Source organism: Colius striatus, chromosome Z, assembly GCF_028858725.1.
Source record: "Colius striatus isolate bColStr4 chromosome Z, bColStr4.1.hap1, whole genome shotgun sequence".
Lineage (NCBI taxonomy): Eukaryota > Metazoa > Chordata > Aves > Coliiformes > Coliidae > Colius > Colius striatus.
In genome coordinates, this window is record NC_084790.1 from 36272411 (window position 1) to 36285377 (window position 12967).

Consider the following 12967-nt stretch of genomic DNA (forward strand, 5'->3'; position numbering starts at 1 on the left):
AGGCTGAGCAAATGAATGGAGGAAGTGGTCCGCCTCCTCTTATCCATTGTCTCAAAGATGCAGGCTCATAGAGAAGAAAGGGAGGTTGAATAGAGCTTCTGAAGGAATATGCTGCTTTGTGTTCTGTGGGAAGAGAGCAAGCAGGAGTTCTAGAAGTTCTCTGCATTGGCAGACTGACAAGCTTGTAATAATGAAAGTGTGGCAATGGACTATTGGTATTGAACTGAGAACTTTCTCTTCTGTAGCCTGCCTAGAAAATCTTTAGCATTAGGAAGCCGATGAAATGTTCTGGGACTGGAATATGGGACCAGGCCTACCCTGAAGGAAGCTCAGTGGGAAGGAAGCTCAATTAACTCTGATCTCCCAGTAAAGAAGGATTTAAGACCTTTTCTATACATGAGGAAATTTGGAGGTTTTTAATTTTTCTCTCTCTTTGACTTCCCTGAATGATGTACCTGTGTGTTCTGAGATGCCTCTCAGTTGTGTCCTTGATGGGATTGCGTCCTTGATAGGGAGAGCTGGACTGATTAAATTACTGGGACAGTTAGTATCTTCTTCTGCTTGGGAGAATCCTTCTGTTTCTCATGCACCAGCTATCAAGCTATGATAGCCAAATTAACCCAAGTGGAATTTTAGTAGCAACTCCCCTTTTTGAAGTCATGATGAGGCCAAGTGAGTGTGAGAGGAGAGGGAACAGAATAGGGATTTTTGATAAGTCGCAGAATTGAGGGTTGTTTCATGTTCCTGCAACTATAATACTTGAATTCCAGCCTCAAGGGGGATTTCAGCTCAGAAATGAATCCTTTAGAAGGAGGGGTGTAAAAGTCTTACCAGTATCGTAGTCAGTTAGATCTGTGTATTACCTTTTCTGAATGTTCACTGGGACCAGGAACTGCTAGCTGTTTCTCTTGATCAAGAGACTTTCATATGGAAACAATTTTCTTGGAAATCAGGCTTTTCTTCTCTCAGGGACCCATAACTGTAATTTGTTTCACAAGCATGCTATTTTTCTTTAAGTTAATGGAGATTAGATTTGTGTCTATGATAACAGAACCAATCTGAGTGATCCATGGGATTCCTTCCATTCTTTGTTCTCCCACATACTGTCTAGAGTGTTTTGCCAATTCAAAAGAGAAGGAATTAGTTCCACGGGATGATGAGCCCATCACTAGTGTGCAGTGGGGAATGAAGATGCTGCTTTAGGAGCCCACTTACAAAAACACATCAGAAAATCATTAGATGCCTTGAATGGAAGCCTGTGTTCAAACTTTTAAATGTGTGATGCTGCTATGATTGGCATGTTTATTATTCAAAAGCAATTGTGAAAATTCCCTCTTCTTTATTCTTAGGAGAGGGTTAAAACACATCCCAGAAGAAGTGTCATGCTGGATTTGACCTAACAGACCTTAAGTATGGGTTTTCAGCTGCTTTGACCTAGAAAAAGTACTGTTGGGAAGAGGCAATAATGATACAAGTTATTTTACCTCCTTTGTTCAACAGCCATTTCTAAACTAAATCAGTGTTATTTGGACAGAATGATAAAAAATGCATATATTAAAAAAAAAATAGAATGTAAAAGGGTTAAGTGAGCTTTCAGACAATGCCTGGGTGTGAGGACAAGAGGGAAATATGTCTCCAGGGAGGACATATCACAACTAAATCAAGGACCACTGTCCCAAGTGACATAGATTTAAGTCTGAAAACAAGTGCTTTCTCAAAGAACAGTATCAGCCTGGTGCTAAGCAGAGATAAAAAGGTCAATTTTCTATTGGTGAAGGCTCCAAAAGAATTTCTTATTATCTTCTGCTTACTTCTTCTTCAGGAAATGGGAGGCACAGCAGAGGATCTTGGATAGTTTCGAAGATCTTCAGCAAACCATCCTTTGAGGCTGTTGTGTTTCCCAACTTTACATTAAGCAGATCTTATCTTTGTTTTGTAGGATGTTCTTATATTTTCATAATAACAGAACTCCCTAAGATATGAGACAGTTGGACCAATCACTGTTTTCTGAATAGTCAGAGCACTGTACAAATCATAAAGCTGATAGTGTTGTCACAAAAAGACTGTCATGGCCTAGATAAAAAAGAAACCATGAAGGCTTAAGTTGTACGAAACTCTGAACAAAAGCAATGGCTTGGTTTCTCAGTGATCCATCAGGTCAAGCAAGGTAGGTGTCTGAAGTTCCTGTGGCCAAATGCTGAATTTTGTACTTTACTCGGTATACTTGAAAAAGAACAGCAAATTTTTGAGATGCCATGAAATGTTCTCAATAGAGCCAAGCTGAAGAAGGAAAATTATCAAAACATGTATCTTTAAATCTAAGTCCATCACCTTTTGTGCTTTATTTTTTCCAACCCAAAAGAGTTTGAGAATTGGGTTAGTTCCTCAGAGATCATCATCCAGATGGAGGCAGCTGCTTTTGCAGCTCCAGGAGAAGAGGACTGTGGGATGAGAAAACTTCATGCTGAAGACAGTGTAGAGGAACCATAAGTCTCATTGGCCACTAGCTTTTCTAGTGTATCAGAAAAGACTTCTGGGGACTTCTGTTACCAAAGTAAATAACAAGCTTGCTTTGGTAGATCAAACAAATAACACCAGTGTTTTGCCTTTTGAGAGCCCTTGATCCCAAAGAGAAAAGCAAGGGTTTTCCTTTTTGTTTTGGACCCATTCCATTGCAAACAAAAGCATCCCACAAGTCAGACAAGGGTGTCAGACAGGATTTAAAACCACTTTTTCCTTCTGTTCTCTACACCTTTAATTTGTATTAAAAATATATATTAGACCTAAAAGCTCCTTTTTCAGTTTGTATCTGTAGAGAATAGAAAATGTGGAATAGAAAATGCTCTAAGGAAGCTTATTCAAGAAACATCTTGGCTTTGTAGCCTATGAGGACTTTCAGAGTGCCGTTTGTCTTTCAAATTAGAAAACAATCATCTTGCAAAGTAGTAGTTATCATTAAAAATTGTTAGACTACCTATTCTGTGAAGTGGACTAGTATAGAATTTGGATGTATAAACACAGTAGATACTGTTGTCCTCTGCTGATCTGTGCAAATGCTGCTCTCGGAATACTGTATCCATTCCTAAAGTTGGCATGTCTGTAAAAATGAGTCTTGAAATATTGGGGATAGCAGTGATTTGAAGTCTAGAAAACTGTTCTTCACACTGAAAGCTTTCAGAGTCCATTCCTTGCTTACAAAGGTTTCCAGAAGTGACATTTAGAGGACTAAAAGCAGTTAATTTGCCAGGCTATGTCCAATATTACAAGAATTTGGAATCTGTACCAAGCTGTAACAAGATGCAGTGTCTGGAATCTAGACTAGAAAATGTTTGCTATATAAATAGTGCTTTATTTCTAATTTAATAGTGGAAAAGATTAAGAGCTATTGGAATAACTAATGGACTCTGTAGAAAGTCCTAAGGCATCAAGCCTAAGAGCAGTTTCTTTTCAGATGCTGTCTATAGAAGATGGACTTTTAGAAAGACGACTCCCGCTGCCATTATCTCATGTCAGGTCAGGGACTGGCTGTCGTAAAGGACAGCTGATCAGAATGCTGTAATTTGGACATGTAGGGAGTCTAAGGATGTGTTTGAGTTTTACCAGAATGTGCAGGAAGACTCTTTCTCACCTGCCAAAGAAAAGAGAGGAAAATAACCAAGCTAAGTGAAATGGTAAGGCTGATGGCAGGTTTGTAGCTACCAGATTAGGTTTGATTCTCTGTCATGAGTTTCCTCCATTTCACTGGTTTAGGCTTAAAACTATGGACAAAACATTTGCAATTTGTTCTCAAAGTGGAATCTATACACAAAGTTGGTGGAAGATGCCTCTGTCTTAAAAATTAGATGTATTTTCCTGTTGTCTTACTAGTGGAAAAGAAGAACTATAGAAGAGTTTTTGTAGTCCCAATAGAGCTACTATAGACTTTCACATTGTGGTTTCTAAAGGATCAGTAAATACCCTAAACAGAAGGCATCTGATTTCCTCTGGACTCTACAACCCAGCACTTTGGTCACCCAGAACTTTAGTCCTGGTTTTACATACTGGAACTAGAGACTGTGGTCCTGCAGTTACCACAGAGGTGGTTGTGGCACAAAAAACCCAATCAATTCACCAACATGTCAATTTCCTAGAGTAACATAATTTTCTAATACTAGAGATATCCCACCAATTGTATTTGAAAGTGTTTCAGTAGAATCAAGATTCTGGACTCCATTCAGTGATAATCTATTTCATGTTTTTGTCAGATACCTCTCCAGATCTTTTGAATATGGTCTATTAAGGATGATAAATCTAGGAAACTCAGAGATTAACTCTATTTTGTCTTCTGTGCTCATCAAAGACTTTTAACAACGAGCACCATAGTTAGATCAGCTTTTTTTGATAACATGCATAAACAAGTCAGTTTATGGGAAAAATTATATATTAGCTTCGTTTCAAAGGACATGCTGCAGTAGAGGACTCACTGTAAATGCTTATCTTAATAACTTTATAAACTAGTTACTAAAGCAGGATGAAGGAGAGTTTTGATTACCTAATTGACAATTTATTCTGAGTCCTTAATTTGTAGTTTCAATTTTGGAAAACTACTTTCAAGATTTAAAAATCTGTATTGCAGTAATCTAACTGGAGAAGTTAGAAGACAATGGGAGGACAAAGGAGTTCAGGAACGAGGAAGAGGAAAGAGTTCTGAGCTATTTCCTCTGTTTCTTGGTTTTGGAATAAGTGACTATTTTAACTTGTAAGTAACACTGAGATTAGTGGTTGTCTTCCATCATGAAGTGAAAGTAAAATTAAGATAAGCAGGTAACTTCCTCTTAGCAGACTGTTCAATCCTCATTTCTCTTGCATATTTTGTGTAAAATCTTTTCTCCCAGACATGGGTGCAAAGAAGCCCTCTTGTCTTTAACTGGAACATTTCCTTTCTTTTAGTAATCAAGCCTACATATATAGCCCCTGTGTGCTCAGCTGAAAAGGAAACCACTTTTTTTTTTTTTTTTTTTTTTTTTTTTTAACAGTGAAGCTTCACTGCCAAAATGATCTTGTACTGCAGGTGGCTAGAGGTATATGATACAAGTTAGTTTGTCAGCTTTGGAACGCATCTGAAGGGCAGGCTCTTCAGGAAGGGTGAACCATACCACCAGTCCTATGATTAGCAAGTCTGGTTCTGCCTCCTTCAGCTTCTGAGACCTTGGAGATCCATTGCAAGTTCTGCTTTCAGGTAAGGAGAAACTTATTCCTATTTAGACCCTCCACTTGATAATAAAAGGCTGTAGTACTGATCCACCTAAACATTTAGTCCTCAGCTGGGGAAAGTTTATAGAACTCCAGCAAATTTATAGAAATAAAAACCTGGAGAAAGCTCTAAAAGCACAACAGTTACTAGTACTTGCACAATATTCTGAAGCTGGTAGAAATACAGCAGCATGAAGTGGAATGATACTGGTGGCTTAATCTTTCTATGATCTCTTGTTTTTCTATGAGGGAACAAAAATCTGTAGGAGTGAGCTTTGCTGCTGTTCTCTTGGTGTTATTGGTTTGCATGGCTTTGTTTTTCTTTGAAAACTGATATCAGAAGACTATCCAGCCTTCAGGAGTGGAGCCATTATATGTGGGGCTGTGCAACAGGAGCCAAAGTTTAAAAATAAAATACCAGGCTGCCTTTTTGAGCATCCAGACATAGCATACACACACACACAGACACACGCAGTATCTTGACTGACCACAGTTATATCAGTTACTGAGTTCATAGCAACAGACAATGAGAACCAAAAAGGGAGTCTTGTTCCTCAAAAAGAAAGAGGAAGAAATTCAAGACTTCAGCAGCCTCAGATACCAGTTTCTGCAGGCCCCTCATCATCAGCAGGGTTGAGAGATGGTAAGACCAGATGACTGTCAGTCATTTCTGGTGGCGTCTCCTGTAGTTCTTCCCAGCCATCCCTTATCTCTCCCTCATTATCTCTGTCCTTCTGAAATAATAGTTCTGGGCAGAGCCATCTACTTTTGAAAATGTGCTCCTTTCTTAAGAGATAAAAACAGTGGCTTCTATTTCATGAGTGCTCAATGACCAGCACACCAAACATCTTCAGAAGAAATGGAACACCAGCTCCTTTGACTTCAGAGCTACCTTCAAGATACACCTCACCAGCATTACTCTCTGTTAGGCTGTGGAAAAAGCAGATGATGATCGGTTTTCATTTTCTAGAAGACCTGGAGAAGGAGAAGCAATAGTAGAAAAAATGAGAAGAATTATTTATGGCAGAAAAGTAGAGATTTAAGGTTTAATGACAGGAGTGCAGCTTAGAAGACAAGGAATGGAATGATATTTTAAAAGAAAAGGTGCTATTACTTGGCCAAACAATCTAAGAAAAGAAGAAGAGACAATTCTTGATCACTTATAAAAGTAGGGATGAAAAAAAATGAAAAAGATTTAATCTTTTTTTTTTTTTTGCATGCTTCCTCAAAATGCTGATGTCTTATCAACTTCCAGACTTCACTTGGTAATTGTGAGCTGGGCTGACATAGGTGGGAAGTCAGGGTTCTTCCAGTAGCATGATGCAAACCATCAGGGAGTAGGCTTCTCTCAGGTGACATGACAGAAACTGTGCCGGTGGCAGTTGTGCACAATTTTGCCTGCCTGTATGCTGCCTCCAAGGTAGTGTGCTAAAAGGTTGGAGTTTTGACTGCGTGGAGTGGGCAGATGCAGTTTCCAAAAAAAAAAAAAATCCCTGATTCACTGATGCACCTGATAGTAAACACAAACTGGATTTTTAGCTAGGCTTCTTCCAGGTGCAGCAAGCATGTTTGTATATCTCAGTTGACAACTACAGGGGAAAATAAAAAGAAAAATCTGAAGAAGAGGTGATACCACTTCATATCTCTGCCCAGGCAAAGTAACAGTCACAGTTGCCCATGACACACTTGGCTTTGGCAGAGCTCAGGCTGGTTCTGCTCTGCAGGCATAGAATGAAGCATGCTCAGTATGCTTCGTTCAACAGGAATGCCAGAAGTATAGTATCTTGGATTACTACAGAGACAGCTCTCTGTCTCTGAGCTTCTTCTGCAGAGTTTGGGTTCACATTAAATGTGTCCTTGGTAGGTTGTGCATAGCTCTCAGCTATGGATTTTTTAAATCCATAAAATATCTGGGTCTTGTCTGAGGTGATGTCCTAACAATGAAGGGTAGGTGCAACTGTCAGCATGTGAAAACTAATTACTTGGTTTATTCTAATAAATTTTGTTAGCCAGGGTGGAGTGGAAGTGTGCACATGCTTTGTGGCTCCAGCTAGGATGTGTGAAAGGGAGGTCTGATTAAATCAAACTTCCTCTTCTTTGGTCTTGAATATGTCCTGCTTACTGAAGACATTGACGAAGACCTAGAATGTCCCACTTACTCATATTTTTATAAAGGTGCTATAAAGAAGATTCCCTTTGATGACTTCTAGTAAGTTGTGATATTTTTTGTCCAGTCATTTGCTAGAACAGAAGAATTATTAGTAAGATTCTTATTATTTAGAAGAATTTGGTAAGAGTAGAAGGATTCATCAGTTTGTGCAAAATTATATTAAGAGAAAAGCCTCTCAGACCATATAAGGATTTTTTCTTTCTAGCTGTCACTCCTTCATCCTCATATAAAGCTCCCTTTTTGGATGCCCACTCTTTTTTCCATGTCCTTCCTCCCCCTGTAATCTTGAGTAATATGAGGGTTAGATGCTCACTATCCCTAAACTCCCTTTCCCCCGATATTCCTCTCAACTCTGCAGACATTTGCTGAGTTGACCTAAATTCTTCTGCAAAAGGCCTGGATTCTGTGCAGAAAGCTGGAATGGCAACTCCAGTAAATACAAAGTTGAATGAAGAGCGTCAGTTATATCCTTGTGTGTGGTGTATGATTTACCCCTGCTCCTGAAATTTTATCTGCTGGAGAGCCTTTCATTTGTAGCTGTTGTGGGAAGTTAGCAGTGTGGTTTCAGGGGCAGGGGCACAGAAATTAGTGTAGTGTAACAGGGAAGGGCTGAAGCCTGGAAACCCAGCACTTTCTGCTGCTGGTTCATGCCATAGACCAGCTGTGTGACCTGGAACCAGGCTACTTCACTTCCCTATGTGTCTCCCTTACCCAGCAAAAGGAAGAAGGTTCTCCACAGTTCAGACTCACTCACCTTGCTTTTCACACAAAGAGAGCCTACAACTGTGTGGCCTGAAGCTGTATGAGTCAAATAGGTAGTAACTATTGTATTTTGTATATTGTAACTATTGTATTGTCAGTATTGCTACCTGATAGATTTAATGCTGCCTTTATGTTCCTTACATATTGCCTATAGGTTGTGAGTCTTCAGATTTTGTTCAATAATTTGAAGCTATTTGAAAACCTGGAGAATACTTCAGTCTGTTATCTCTCTGAGAGCAGGTCACTTTTGCTGACTTAAAATTACTTGTTTGTGATAAATGAATGGAAACTTGAAAGATGAGATTACCATCTTTTGTCTTGTTTTGGTATTCTATAAACTGCAGAAGGAAAGATGAAATTTCTGCAGGACTGATTGTATATCTATTGACATAGACTCTTTTGTCAATGAAGTCATAAATTAATGTGAAGCTTTCACTCTGCATACATTCCTGCAAGCAAGAACCCATGCTTGCATGAATGCTTGTTGCAAGAAACTGGTAAAAAGTACAAATGCCTTTTATTCAAATGAGATTTAAAGAGAAAAGAAGTCTAGAATGGACTACAAGAATCATTATATTCTTTTTTTCTTTTCTATAGAGTTAAAGGATGTTGGCTAACATAAATGAAGTGCCTCAAAATACACTTTGTTCATATTTTGGTGTTATACGGATCATGTATGGTGCTTTTTGGACTAAAAAATAGGGAGGAAATTTACCTGACTGGCAAATGGTGTTGCTGAATTCTGTGTCTGAAGGGCTGTTCGCTTAGCTGGACTCTACTGAAAAGAGACATGTGTTGCTTATCTCTGATAGTCCATATCTCCTCTCCATGCGTGGTTGAAAAATTACATCCTGTCCCTTTCAACCAGCATAAATCTGAGAACATACAGTTTTATAACAGTTGAGTCTATAGTCTTTGTGGTTTAGGTGTTTTGGTTTTCTTTTCTTGTTTGTTTCCATGTTTGTTCCCTTAGTAAGAAGAAGAAAAAGGAATTTCTTTATATGGTTCTGCTTTGAAGTAATCCTGCTTTATTTTAAAACCTCTTGAGCCGGAGAATTCAATGACACTTGATCTATCTAAAATATTTATGTATACCTCTTGGAAAAGCAGTAAGTTGGGAAGTTTATAATTTTCTTCCCTTTAAGTCAAACTTTGGTTCCTATTTTTAAATGGTTCTATAATCAATAAACCCTGTTCCACTTATGTACCCTTTGCTTTGGGACTGTAGAACATTGCAGTGTTCACCACAGGTGAATATTCTTTCTCTTTGTTGAAAACATTGTGAGCCAGGCTACCCTGCTTTTGCTTTCATAACATTACTTCTGAAGTTTTCAGATTAATTGAAAAGCATATTGTATTTCATAATTTTGTTTTTATCTCATGAAACTGAAAGTTCTTTTGGGTGTTTTAAACCATCACAGGGCTTGAGTCTGCTGGGTTCTTTTGGGTATTTATTAAAATGTTTTTTGGCATCATTGTTAGCTTAAATTATGTCTACTTTGATCTACCTTGTGTGCATAGTAAATGTCAAATTTGTCTACTTATAGAGTTATTTAGACAAAGGTATTGCAGTTTGAAATAATTCTCCTTAAATCCAAAAGCATGTACAAGTATGGATGTGATGTCTCTACCAGTTCTTCTGACACATGTTTTGGTGTGACATGCAGGATGGCCTGATGGATGAAGTGTTTGTCGGAAGACATTCTGAGGTCAGTTTCAGAAGGCTTCTAATGGGAACAGTGTGACTGTGGATCCTTCTCAAGTGAAGTGGATCAGCCTTGTATGCAGATATGCAATGATATCATTATATTTCTGTGTTTTAGTTGTGGAGCTGTTGGCAGTCAAGATGTTTTGTTCCCTCCATTCCAGAGAGGGAATATCTCTGGAGCAGTTACTCTCTGCAGCTGAAACAATAGCTGCTGTACCTATGAGGAGAGAGGAGAACTGCTGCCCAGGCTGCTTTGCTAGGGCTTCTGTCTGTAGCTAAATGCAGAATACCTGTCTTGAAGAGCCACTGATCCACAAATCTTCAATAACAGACCCGCATTTGCAATGAAATCAAGAGATTTTCTGAGGACAAAGCTAATGAGACCATATCTTGTCCATTTACCTAATGCCTCTCAGGCTTCTCTTTCTCACTTGTCAGTATTATGTTCAAAACAAAATCCTGGTGAAGTCTAAGGTAACACTGGACTGTCTTTTCTTGAATCTTGGGTGTTTTCTAAGACTCTTGGTGGGTTTCTTCTATTTGGAGAAGCGCCCACTTTTGACTAGGCCCTTTTTGATTTTCCAAAAAGTCATTTCATCTTGAATTTACCTAAGAAGTCTTTTCTCTTAGGCCAGGAGAACTGGAAATCTCTTCCATTCTTTACCTTGCTTTAGACTGAGTGCTCTCTGGGGACCTGTGTTGAGTTTTCTGTATCCTACCTCTTATAAAACCCAAGCATTTGGGTTCTGTTTCCAAGGTACAAAAATTTCCAAAGGTTAAGAAAACTAATTTATCTGGAGATTTGCTCTGAAGTATGCCATCTTATGTTTTTGTTTTTCCATAATGAAGAAATGCCACCTTCTTTCAAAGTGTTTTAATAAAACATGATGGCCAGGTTTCAAATGGGTGAAGATCTGAGGGAGCTAAAATCTTTAATGAAGTATTTGTAAATTTTGAGAAGTTAAGTTGAAAATTCACTGGATTAAACAGAATGAGTGGCTGGGAAATAGAAGAACAGTATGTTCATGGTCTCATTTTAATTTCTCTCAAAGAGTCACTTTCTATGTAAATGAACTAGTCTTGAATGGAACTTACCTTATGACAAGAGACACTGTTTTCCCTATATGTAGTTTGATAGTTGTTTACATATTCTAGGATAAAGTTTTGGTGCCTAGTTCTCTTTTATTAGCTTTAACTCTGTATCTTTAGAGTAAAGCAAGTGGTTCCAATTTATTCAAAATGAGACTAATCTTATGACAATGAGAACTGACTATTTTGTTCCAAAGTAGGATTTTGTTACCTTCCTAGTTATTCAAAATACTTGATTGTGTAAAGCATTTACCAGAGCGGATAACTCCCAAAGTTTTGTGTAAACTACTTGTAGAAGAGAAAAAAGCTGCAATAGTTCTGTAATGTCTACATACTTGCAAGGGTTGTAGCTTCTGAAGGATGCAGTTGGTTATAATCTCAGCCCCTCTTACCCATGTACCTTATTACAAAGAAAGTCTTGAGTTATTTTTTCTTCTTTATGGTCCATTTCCTGTTTGGGTATTTCTTAGGAGGAAGAAAAATAAATTGGATCTTAGTGGCTGAGCCTCTAATGGCTTATTTAAAGCAAAATGGATAAAAAGAACTCCATTAGCAGCTTCAGCATCTTACCACTTTTGATACAACTCAGCTTTAAAAATAGTTTTCTCCTTAATTCAAATATGTCCAGAGTAGTCAGAGGAAAGGACTGATTACCACAGGAAAGACGAAATAAGGTTAACAGAGGTTGGTTTTCTTTTGGTCTGGTTTGTGGAGGTTTTTTTGTTTTGTTTGGGTTTTTTTGGGTTTTGGTTTTGTTTTTTCTTGTGATGGGGATTTTTCTTAATTATTACCTGCATAACAAAGTATTACTTTTATAGACAGGGAATGGCAGCTTTACCTGTTTTTAATGTAATAGTTTCTAATGCCTCTTTGATCTGAATGTTTTCACCTGGAGAACTTCCATAAACTTAGTCAATTCATAGATACTATCATCCATAATCCTAGGATCACTATGAATTCCTTGCACACACATCCTTGAAGTATTGTAGATATTCCACTTAGTTTCTTCTCGAGGCTTTCTGCTAACTGTGTATCACAGAATTGATGATTGAGCCAGTATGCTATTTTAAAAATTTTGTACTTCAGCTTCATATATTACACCAACTGCAAAAACTCATTTCATGGACAAACCAAGTGGGTGGATATGGAGGTTGAAGGGGGAGGGGAGTAAAAGACAAGGTTCTCATTTGGACTCATGATACTGCATTCCAGTGTGTATATATTGCATCCCAACATGTAATCCAATGGACTACATATCTATATAAATATATGTGTGTGTATATATATATACACACACATACACATTATTTGGAACAAAGTAAAGTATTTTGGATAATGTAAGTGTTAGCTGCAACTTCTTGTTCTGCTTTTCAGCAGTAATATTTTTCAATCGTCAGTAATAAGACTAACATCTTGCTGCCACCACCATCACACTGAGACAGAGACTCTTCACTTGCACAAGAGGAAAATAGGTTTTGGGAGGAGTGGCAGGAAGAAGTATGAGACCCTAGTGGTAACCACTAGTCTGAGGTCTGCCAAATACTGGAAAAGTATATTCTTCTACCTGGGGCAGAGATGTTGGCTGCCATAGTATGAGTGAGTCAGTGAGTGAATAAAACTGTGTATTCTGTCTGGCATTATAAATGGGTCAGTGATGGATTTGTATTACCTGAGGAAATGAATTGGCTGACAGGGAGGCTTCTGCTTGCTGCCCAGCAAATGTCAAATACAGCAGGAAGCTTGGGGGAAGGGGAGGGATAGCTGGAGACAAAGACGGTGTCAAAATAGCTAGGACGTTGATGGAGCTCCTCGAGTGTTACAGAAGAGTAGGCTGGGAAAGCAGAACAATATAGATTTTTTTAATTAGCATTTTCTTGTTCTCCAGTCGAGTTTCAACCATAGATCCTGCTTTAGAATTAGAGTTGTGCGTGAAGTAGGTTTAGATCTGCCTGAGGTGATCTGCTGTTCTATTCAGCTTTGTTTGCTGGTACAAAACATGACTTCTG

The 12967-nt window shown here is 38.3% G+C and overlaps 1 protein-coding gene across 5 annotated transcripts in view; it reads left to right on the forward strand.

Annotated features, from left to right (window-relative positions):
* The window catches only part of ZNF462 (zinc finger protein 462), an 87776-nt gene that overhangs the window by 17311 nt on the left and 57498 nt on the right, over window positions 1–12967 (forward strand). The window contains exon 1 of one of the 5 annotated variants that reach the window (XM_062019241.1): window positions 5131–5218. The exons of the other annotated variants lie outside the window; for them this stretch is intronic. The gene's annotated coding sequence lies outside the window, so the exon portion shown is untranslated. Of the gene's footprint in view, window positions 1–5130; window positions 5219–12967 lie in introns of those variants that run through there. 5 annotated transcript variants of the gene reach the window in all.